We start from the raw sequence: 10,640 nt of genomic DNA, 5'->3' as shown, positions 1-10,640 counted from the left end.
GCGGGAGGCCCCTTTAGTTAAAGTGGTTTCTCAGGTTAAGAACAGTTTCAGGTTAAGAACGGACCTCCAGAACGGATTAAGTTCTTAGCCAGAAGTATCACTGTACTGGCAATTGTAACTCTGTGAGGGGTTAAACTACCATTTTTAATGTCAGCTCGTGGGTGAAGGAAACTGCCCTCAAGTTGGGTGGAAGCCATGAGTCACAGGATTCTCGCACCCGTGCCAACAGCTGCTGCACTTACTGCACGAGTCTTGCCTAATCCCAGCTAAGCCGTGAGATCATCATTTCCACATAAACTTACATATTTATTCACTAAAACCTTTTGTTCTCACTTCCCTTTTTTCTCTCTCTCCCCCACCCCCATGACCAAAAAAAATTTGAGCAGATAGATACAGTGGTACCTCGGGTTAAGAACTTAATTTGTTCTGGAGGTCCGTTCTTAACCTGAAACTGTTCTTAGCCTGAGGTACCACTTTAGCTAATGGGGCCTCCTGTGCCGCTGCTGCACGATTTCTGTTCTCATCCTGAAGCAAAGTTCTTAACCCGAGGTACCACTATTTCTGGGTTAGTGGAGTCTGTAACCTGAAGCATCTATAACCTGAGGTACCACTGTATATTTAATTGCAACATTCCGTGTATAAGACGACCCCCCAATTTAAAACTTTTTTTTTAAATTGGGGGAAAATATCATCTTATACACAGGAAAATATGGTAGCCCTCTCCCCCACACTTTCACAGACCATACAGTAGATTATTCAATGGCCAAAGGCCTGGGCAAAAAGGAATGTTTTTGCCTGGTGCCTAAAGACATGCAATGATGGGGCCCGGAGAGCGTTCCATAGTTGGGGAGCCATCACAGAAAAGACCTGTTCTCTTGTGGCCGCCCTCCGAACCTCTCTGGGATGGGGAACATAGAGAAGGGCCTCAGATGACAAGCGCAGGGTCTGGGTCAGATTGCAGCTATAACAAAAGCGGCATTTTTTCATCTCCGCCAAGCTAAGCAGTTGGCTCCTTATCTCTCTCGCCCTGACCTAGCCACTGTGATCCACGCGACGGTCACCTCCAGACTGGATTACTGTAACTCGCTCTACGTGGGGCTGCCCTTGAGACTGACCCAGAAACTCCAGCGGGTGCAGAATGCCGCGGCGAGACTCCTTATGGGGTCTTCGCTGCGAGATCACATTCACCCGGTGCTATACCAGCTGCACTGGCTCCCAGTGGAGTACAGGATCAAGGTGCTGGTTTTAACCTTTGAAACCCTATACGGCCTAGGACCCTTGTACCTACGGAACCGGCTCTCCTGGTATGTCCCACAGAGGAACTTACAATCTTCAAACAAAAACATCTTGGAGGTCCCAGGCCACAGAGAGGTTAGGCTGGCCTCAACCAGAGCCAGGGCTTTTTCGGCTGTGGCTTCGATCTGGTGGAACGCTCCGCCACAAGAGATTAGGGCCCTGCGGGACTTGACATCTTTCCGCAGGGCCTGCAAGACAGAGCTGTTCCGCCAAGCCTTTGGCCAGGGCATAGCCTGACTCCCTCCTTTGGCAATCTTCACAGAACTCTACCCAATGGTTGCCATCAATTTGATCTGAAATAATTTTTTAATGAAATGATTTTAAAATGTTGTCTTATTTTATTGTTGTTAGCCACCCTGAGCCCAGCTTCAGCTGGGGAGGGCGGGATATACCATATTTTTCGCTCTATAGGACGCACTTTCCCCCCTCCAAAAATGAAGGGGAAATCTGTGTGCGTCCTATGGGGCGAATGCAGGTTTTCGCTGAAGCTTGGAGAGCGAGAGGGGTCGGTACGCACCGACCCCTCTCGCTCTCCAGGCTTCAATAAGCTATCAGCAAGCCTGGGGAGCCCGCGGGAGTTCCTGCAGGACTCGCTAGGCTGCGGATAGCAGCCTGCTGCCCGGAGCGTGGGGCGCGTTGAAGCCGCGGCTGGGGGGGGGATAATTTTTTTTCTTTATTCCCCCTCCAAAAAAAACCTAGGTGCGTCCTATGGGCCGGTGCGTCCTATAGGGCAAAAAATACGGTAAATAAAAATTTATTATTGTTATTATTATTATATGGGGAGAGGCGATCCTTAAGGTATTGAGGTCCTGAGCCATGTAAGGCTTTATAGGACAACACCTATAGGTCAACACCTATGATTGTGTGGGCCAGAGTTAAAGCGATTATCCACCTGACTAACACGCTATGGCTCTCTCACCTTTTGTGTTGTAGGAAACTGCCTTATACGGAGTCAGATCATTGATCCACTCAGCTCAGTACTGTCTACACTGACTGGCAGCAGTTCTCCAAGGTTACAGGCAGGGGTCTCTTTCCCAGCCCTGCCTAGAGATGGTGAGGGTTGAACCTGCGACTTTCTGCATGCAAAGCAGATGCTCTTCCGCTGAACTAGGCTCTTCTCCAAGGAAATGGCCACGATGACTCTTTCCAGTTAGCTCAGTGGGCTAGAGCACAGTGCTGCTAACACCAAGGTCGCGGGTTCGATCCCCTTATGGGCCACCCGCATATTCCTGCATTGCAAGGGGTTGGATTAGATTATCCTCAGGTCCCTTCCAACTCTATAGTTCTATGATTCTATGATAACCTTTGAAAAGCATCTGAGAATGCTCCCGATTATAAATCTCCGCAGAGCACAAACTGTGGTCCACAATGGGCTGCATCAATAGGAGTATAGCATCTAGATCAAGGGAAGTAATAGTGCCACTGTATTCTGCTCTGGTCAGACCTCACCTGGAGTACTGTGTCCAGTTCTGGGCACCACAGTTCAAGAAGGACACTAACAAACTGGAACGTGTCCAGAGGAGGGCAACCAAAATGGTCAAAGGCCTGGAAACGATGCCTTATGAGGAACGGCTAAGGGAGCTGGGCATGTTTAGCCTGGAGAAGAGGAGGTTAAGGGGTGATATGATAGCCATGTTCAAATATATAAAAGGATGTCACATAGAGGAGGGAGAAAGGTTGTTTTCTGCTGCTCCAGAGAAGCGGACACAGAGCAATGGATCCAAACTACAAGAAAGAAGATTCCACCTAAACATTAGGAAGAACTTCCTGACAGTAAGAGCTGTTCGACAGTGGAATTTGCTGCCAAGGAGTGTGGTGGAGTCTCCTACTTTGGAGGTCTATAAGCAGAGGCTTGACAACCATATGTCAGGAGTGCTCTGATGGTGTTTCCTGCTTGGCAGGGGGTTGGACTCGATGGCCCTTGTGGTCTCTTCCAACTCTATGATTCTATGATGGAGCCACGCAGTCACTTTCCAGAGTCAGACTGCACCCATTTCTTATGTTTGGATAGTAAATAAAGCCTCAATAACAGAGCACAGAGCATCTTCCTTTTTTGAGAATGCTAATAATCTCATTTTAGCTGCTCAGACGTCACCCTTTTGGTTTACAATCAAACATGACGTCTCTCTCTCTCTTTCCAGAACAGGCACAATTCATAAGCTTTCTGCCCTTTTGTTCACTCTCCAGCTGACAAGCAGAGGAGGCCCTTTGTCAAACCGAGGGCCCAGCGCATTAAAAGACTTGCCTTGTATGCAGAAGAGGCCTGCTGTTTACATCTGCTCCCGCCTAACACTGAAGACCTTTTGACACAACCATCTCTCTCTCTCTTTCCTTCCCCCACCCCTGCCCCTCCCTGGAAGCCACACATTCGGTTTGAAACCCACTCACAAAGGAGAACTGTCTGGTGTGCTTCATTTAGGAAAAGCTGGCAAAGGGACAAAGGGACGCAAAGGACTGGTGGCATAGAGTTCAGGGCCAGTTGCCTCTACTCCAGTTCGGGCAGAAAGAGAGAGATTGGTGAGAAGGGATAGAAGCATAGAGAAAGTGAAAGCAGGCTGGGTCTTGGAGACAAGAGGATATTAGACAACCAGAGTTTGGGAGAGTTTGGGAAGAGTTTGGGAGAGTTTGGGAAGACCGCTCACCTTTTGTGGTGGGCAGCATTGCAGCCGGGCATTCGGGCCCTTGCAGTGATCTGGCTCAGGGGTAGGGGATTGATGCCCCCTTCGCGCCAACCCCCAGCCGTGTCACACCCACCTGGCCAATCAATGCCGTGGGGAGGATGTGTACAGAGTGGCTGGGGAAACCCAGCCAGGTGGGCGGAGTATAAATGATAAAGTGGTTGTTGTTGTTGTTGTTGTTGTTGTTGTTGTTGTTGTTGTTGTTGTTGTTGTACTACATTGGTCAGAATTGCAGACAAAAATGTGTAAATTGTGAGAAATGAACATAAATACACTGATTAATTTTCCTGATGATTTTTTTTTAAAAAAATTGCAGTCTATTGTGGAAATGTGGCACTTAACTGGGAGCAAGCTACATCGAACACACTGGGGCATACTTTTGATTAGATATGTATAAGAGTGCACTTTAAAATCTCTGTGTAGGAGACACTGCACAAATGCCATTGAGGCATAATTTGATCCTGCATCCAACCTGGAGTTTCTTTCCTTTTCTTTTTATGCAAACACAGCAGAATTGCATGTTCCTTGTAAACTAACCCGCCTCCCCCAGTCATCTGAATGACAACGGACCTTTTCTGAAGAGAGAATTCCCAGCCTTCGGGTCCATGTTTTCAGCACCATTTATTCACAAACACGCATCAAATGTTTGGCCAAAGCTCTTGGTGCTGTGGAGGCAGAGGTTGAGCTGCGGCTCCTCCCGGCATGTGATTCTGTAGCGGGCCAGGTGTTTTATTCCGTGTTTCTGCAATCACATCAGGCAAGAAAGACGAAATCTGGGCATCTCGGCTGCACGGGTGGAAAAAGGGAGCAGGGAATTTCTGTGGGTGTCATTTGTATGACAATTTGCTATACAATCTATCCCCAGCACCGTTGACACTGAAACCAGGAGATATTGGGTATAAGGAATCTCGCGTGCCTCCAATCAGCAAAGGGCAAGGCTGAAACTAACAGATAATCAGGGAAAACACACTTTGTGGTTTGCCACAAAACAGTTAAGATCTTCCCCTTCCTTCCCTGCTCTCCCTCTCCCGCCCTCTCTCCTGCAACCATAAGAAACTAGCTCCACCATGTAGGTTTGATTCCCAAGCCATCCTTTGCATATGCATAGAAATTGGAAGTACAGTGGTACCTCGGAAGTAGAACAGAATCCGTTCCGGAAACCTGTTCGACTTCCAAAATGTTCAGAAACCAAAGCGCGCCTTCTGATTGGTTGCAGGAAGCTCCTGCAGCCAATCAGAAGCCATGTCGGACGTTCGGGTTCCAAAGAACGTTCGCAAACCGGAACACCCACTTCCAGGTTTGTGGCGTTCAGGAGCCAAAACGTTTGACTCGCAACGTGTTCAGGATCCAAGGTATGACTGTAAAGAACTTTTTAAAAAAAGAAACTGACGGGACCTGTGTGTTTTATTTACTCTTTTTAAGCAATGTTAGTGCAGTGTGAATGAGACAGAACAGGGGATGGAGAAGCATTACCAGAGGTCAAGGATATATTGCAGGCAGGCAAAAACAGTCAAAGAGGATGTTATGCAAGACCAGTGAGGGGTGTGGCCTGGAAAGAGAGGGTGTGGCTAAAGAGGGGGTGTGGCCCAGGAACTGTCCCAAGGGCCAGCAGAGAGGCCTGGAGAGATCCTCCCCTCCCCAATAAAGCACTGATCACATCCTATATTCGCAACTTGTTCCAGGTGTAGAACTGTATTTGTATATACAGGCCATCCCAGCACAAGGAACATGGAGTACTCATTTTTCATCTGCTGGTGTAGCTTCACCTGCTTGCAAACTACCCCTCCCCCCCCCCAAAAAAAAACCCTTATAAAATAGATCACAGACATCTGGGATCTGCTCTAGGCTACTGGTAGCATCAGCATCTTAAAATGCAGGTTTATTAATTATGCCCAGCAGATGTTATTTAATCCTGTGGGAGTGCAGATGGCGCATAAAGAGGAAGAAGCCCTGGTAACCCGAAGGACGCTGTATCTGAATCTCTGTCTGTCACCTTTAGATTCTCTGTTACAGGAAATGAAATCTTGGCAAGAGCTGCTTCGCATCTCCAAGCTAGGAAGCATTTGCTCCCAGCCTCCCGGCCTTCGAGCCAAAGAACATTTACAAGTGGATTATGCTACAAATCTGCGTTTCAGAAGTGCTATTGTACGATTACTCAGCTCTTCACTTCAAACGGAACCTGGGCTTGATGAGCACTCCATAATATTACAGGAAAAGGACATAAAACATGAGTCATCCAACGAGCGCTAGAAAAACCCAATTCACGGAGCCAAGTGTGGTGTGAAGACTCCGAACTTCCTCCAAACGCAAACTAATTAACAACGTCCCAAGTGTTCCAAGTCAAAGGCTCTCCAAGATTTTGCCTTTTGATCTGCCTTCGAGCCTGAAGTGCATAACAGAACACTGCTGATGGTATTATTTTTGAACAAACCTGATTTGTAAAACAGAATGGTTATGCTGGGACCTAACCCACACACTCTCCTCCCTGCAGTTTCCCTATAGACTTGTTCAGGGCTTACATATTAGCAAGGATTTTGAACCAATATTGCTATGCCCACGGACTCATTCCAGCATCAGCCCTCCAAAGTTCCATAGAGTTGGAAAGGATCAACTAGTCCAGTGTTTCCCAAACTTGGATCTCCAGACGGTTTCAGACTACAATTCCCATCACCCCTGACCACTGGTCCTGCTAGCTAGGGATGATGGGAGTTGTAGTCTGAAACCAGCTGGAGACCAAGTTTGGGAAACACTGATGTAGTCCAACCCTCTGCAATGCATGAATATGCAGTTGTCCCATAGGGGGATTGAACCTGCAACCTTGGCATTATCAGCACCGCACTCTAACCAACTGAGCTATCCAGGCTCGGTTGTTCTATAATAATAATAATAATAATAATAATAATAATAATAATAATAATAATTTATTATTTATACCCCGCCCATCTGGCTAGGCCTCCCCAGCCACTCTGGGCGGCTTCCATAGAAACCAAAAGTACACTAAAATATCACACGTTAAAAACTTCCCTGAACAGGGCTGCCTTAAGATGTCTTCTGAATGTCAGGTAGTTGTTTATCGCTTTGACATCTGCTGGAATTGCGTTCCACAGGGCGGGCACCACTACCGAGAAGGCCCTCTGCCTGGTTCCCTGTAGCTTTGCTTCTCGCAATGAGGGAACCGCCAGAAGGCCCTCGGCGCTGGACCTCAGCGTCCGGGCAGAACGATGGGGGTGGAGACGCTCCTTCAGGTATACTGGACCAAGGCTGTTTAGGGCTTTAAAGGCCAGCACCAACACTTTGAATTGAGCTCGGAAACGTACTGGGAGCCAATGTAGGTCTTTCAAGACCGGTGTTATATGGTCTCGGCGGCCGCTCCCAGTCACCAGTCTAGCTGCCGCATTCTGGATTAGTTGTAGTTTCCGAGTCACTTTCAAAGGTAGCCCCACGTAGAGCGCATTGCAGTAGTCCAAGCGGGAGATAACCAGAGCATGCACCACTCTGGCGAGACAGTCCGCAGGCAGATAGGGTCTCAGCCTATGTACCAGATGGAGCTGGTAAACAGCTGCCCTGGACACAGATTTGACCTGTGCCTCCATGGACAGCTGTGAGTCCAAAATGACTCCCAGGCTGCGCATCTGGTCCTTCAGGGGCACAAATTCAGGACCAGGGAATCCTCCACACCTGCCCGCCTCCTGTCCCCCAAAACAGTACTTCTGTCTTGTCAGGATTCAACCTCAATCTGTTAGCCGCCATCCATCCTCCTCCCAAGGATCATCGTGTCCAACCCTCCGCAATGCAAGATGTCTAGATGCTGTTGATGGGCAACTTCAAATTCTCTTCTTAGGTATCTTTAAACTGGTCTTAGACCAGGCAGCCCTACCAACAAAGGCTTGCTTGAAATAGAGGACTGTCCTCTGTGGAATAGGGCATTTGGCCACTCTGAATGATAAAGGCCTACCTCTCATTGAAGTAGGAAAAACTGTGTTTGGGGTGTACCCAGGGGCAGATCTCCTGTGAAACTAATGGACCTTCAGGACCCCAAATCCTGGAGGGTCCCCAGAATCAACTTTAGTCCACATTGCTTAAAATATTGGGGTCTAGTAGACCCAATAGGAGTGGTCCAACTCAAACGGATTAATTTCAACAATATATTTCAACAATCCCAAAGTTTGAGAGTCTGTAGCACAGATGTTATAAAGGTTTGGTGATCTGTCGTGAAACAGCCTCAATGAAGAAGATAGCGGCGGTGACCCAGACCTGGTTGCTGGTTGTGAAGGGGCCCCTATGACAGATTGAGCATCAAAAAACCCCGAAAAGTAGGTCCACCACTGGCTGTACCATTTCACAATGCAGGTGGGGAGTCCTGCAGCTGAACACTTCTCCATATGAAGGGTCCGAATAGACCACCTGGTCAAGATCAGCCAGTGAGCTTCATGGTTGAGTGGGGATTCGAACCCAAGTCTCCCAGGTCCTCATCCAACACACCAAACACTGCCCCACACTGGCTCTCAGTGGACCGTGGCCCTTTCCTGCTTTGTGTTAGTTTTCCCCACGGTCCATAATCAGCAGCTGGAGCACTTTACAATCTCACTGTACATTGTACGGGAACAATGCAGTACAATTCATCTTTGATATTTTCTGTGAGCAGGCAGCAGCAAAAGGCTGATAGGAGGCAACACACCCTGTACTCAAATGGCTCCGCCAATCTGAGATTTAGAATATGTACACACATTCTAAACAAGTGTGTGCAAAATTACTGCAGAGTCCACACACCCTCTTGGTAACCAGAGCCATGGGAGGAGAGTTAAATTTAAAAAAAAACAAAGCCCAGGTTGTTTTCTGGAATGAAATACAATGGAAAATACAAAGGAAAATTCAAGCTGATATTCTATACCTGTTTACCTAAACTCATTGAACTCCGTGAGACTTTACTCTGAGTAGGGAATGTTACTCTGCTAAATTGTAAACTTGTTAACCCAAGTTGGAAAGGGTATTATCAGACAATATATCCTCTCCTGCATCCCTGAACATTCCCACAGATCAAACATGACAGGTGGCCATCCAAGGTCTGCTTAAAAACCTCCAAGGAAGGACAGTCCACCACCTGAGTCTGTTCCACTGTCAAACACCTCCTACTGTCAGAAAGTTCTTCCCATGCATGTAGAAAACAGCTTACGGTATAAAGGTAAAATTACTTGCTTGTTCTGTCCACTTTTGCCTCTGCTCCCACCCATCACAGACATGTGGCTCCTATAAATAAGGTTGTCCTGGAGAGAATGTGGTTCTTGTGAGAAATAGATTTCTCACCCTCTGATCTAATGAATTTGTGGCAGAGGTGTGATTTGAACCAAGGACTTTTTGATTCACAGCTCAGTGCCTTGGCCATTAGGCCACACCAGCTCCCAAGGAAGGCAGATCTATTGGCCATAACAGCTAATAGAGATGAGGTGCTGCCTTCATTTTCTGCTTATGAGATTCCCAGAAGTTTCTCAGTAGCTGCTGTCAGAAAAACGATGCTGGACTGGAAGGACCTTTGATCTGATCCACCTCTCCTTATGCTCTTAAAACGCAGAGCCAAGTTGATCAAATTTCCACAGAAAAGGGTTTTGCAGCATCACAGGAACTGCACACTTCTTGCCCCTGTTAATGTGGATTGTGTGACCTCCATCTAATGTCAAAAGGTTCGGTTGGCCACAAAATTCATCATGCGTTGCATTACAGATGAAGTCTGCAACATTTTGGAGTTTCACTTCAGCTTTTCCTGCTGGAAAAAAAAATGCCCTGGGAAATGCTATGATGATTCGTCACCCTTTCAAAAGCAATGGCTCAGGTAAACTCCGAGTATTCATGCAAACACTGGTTGCCTTAGTGCCTGGTTTGCAACTGTGGAAGGTCCCAGGCTCCCGTTCCCACCATCGCCAGGTTTGCCTGGGGATAGCTCCAGTCTGAAACCCTGGAGTGCTGCTGCCAGCCCGTGCAGGCATGCAGAGCTAGACCAGCATTCTCCTGTGACATCCAACTTGTGACAAGAAGTCCGCTCACCCCTTTGGTGCGGCAGTGTTGCGGGACGGAGGAGGCTTCACTGGGGAATTCAAACTGCAGTGCCCTTCCTGATAGGCAGAGGAGGCATAAACCAATATAACTGGACCAGAGCTTCCAAAAGAATTGCTTAATCTGTTTCTGTGCATAATGACGGCAGCAAGAATAGTCTACGCGCAAAAATGGAAGGAGGAAGTGCCAACAAACAAAGACTGGCTTATGAAGATGATGGAAAAGCTGAGATGGCTAGACTAACCATGAGAATTAAAGAACACAATGGAGAGAGAGAAAATTTGATGAATGGAAATATTCTGTAGAATATTTGGGGGGGGATCATGGTTATGTTGAAACGTATGCAGGATTTGAAGCATAGCAGCAGATGAGAAGTGGTAGTTTAAGCATTTATAATTAGCAAATATAATGGGTAAAATATAAGTAATATAGCAGCTTTATAAGGTAAGAAAAGAACAGCATGGAAGGGTGGGCGGGAAGTCAACAGCTATGAGATATATGTTCTGGTGGTTGTTTAAAATAATTTGAAAAATTTGAAAAGCTAATTTTAAAATGTTAAAAAATGAATGTTTTCAAGTTATGTCAATTCTACATATGGAACTGCTGTCAGATTCTACG

The sequence above is a fragment of the Podarcis bocagei genome, assembly GCF_964188305.1.
Source record: "Podarcis bocagei genome assembly, chromosome: 1".
NCBI classification, from domain to species: domain Eukaryota; kingdom Metazoa; phylum Chordata; class Lepidosauria; order Squamata; family Lacertidae; genus Podarcis; species Podarcis bocagei.
This window is presented reverse-complemented; position numbering follows the sequence as displayed.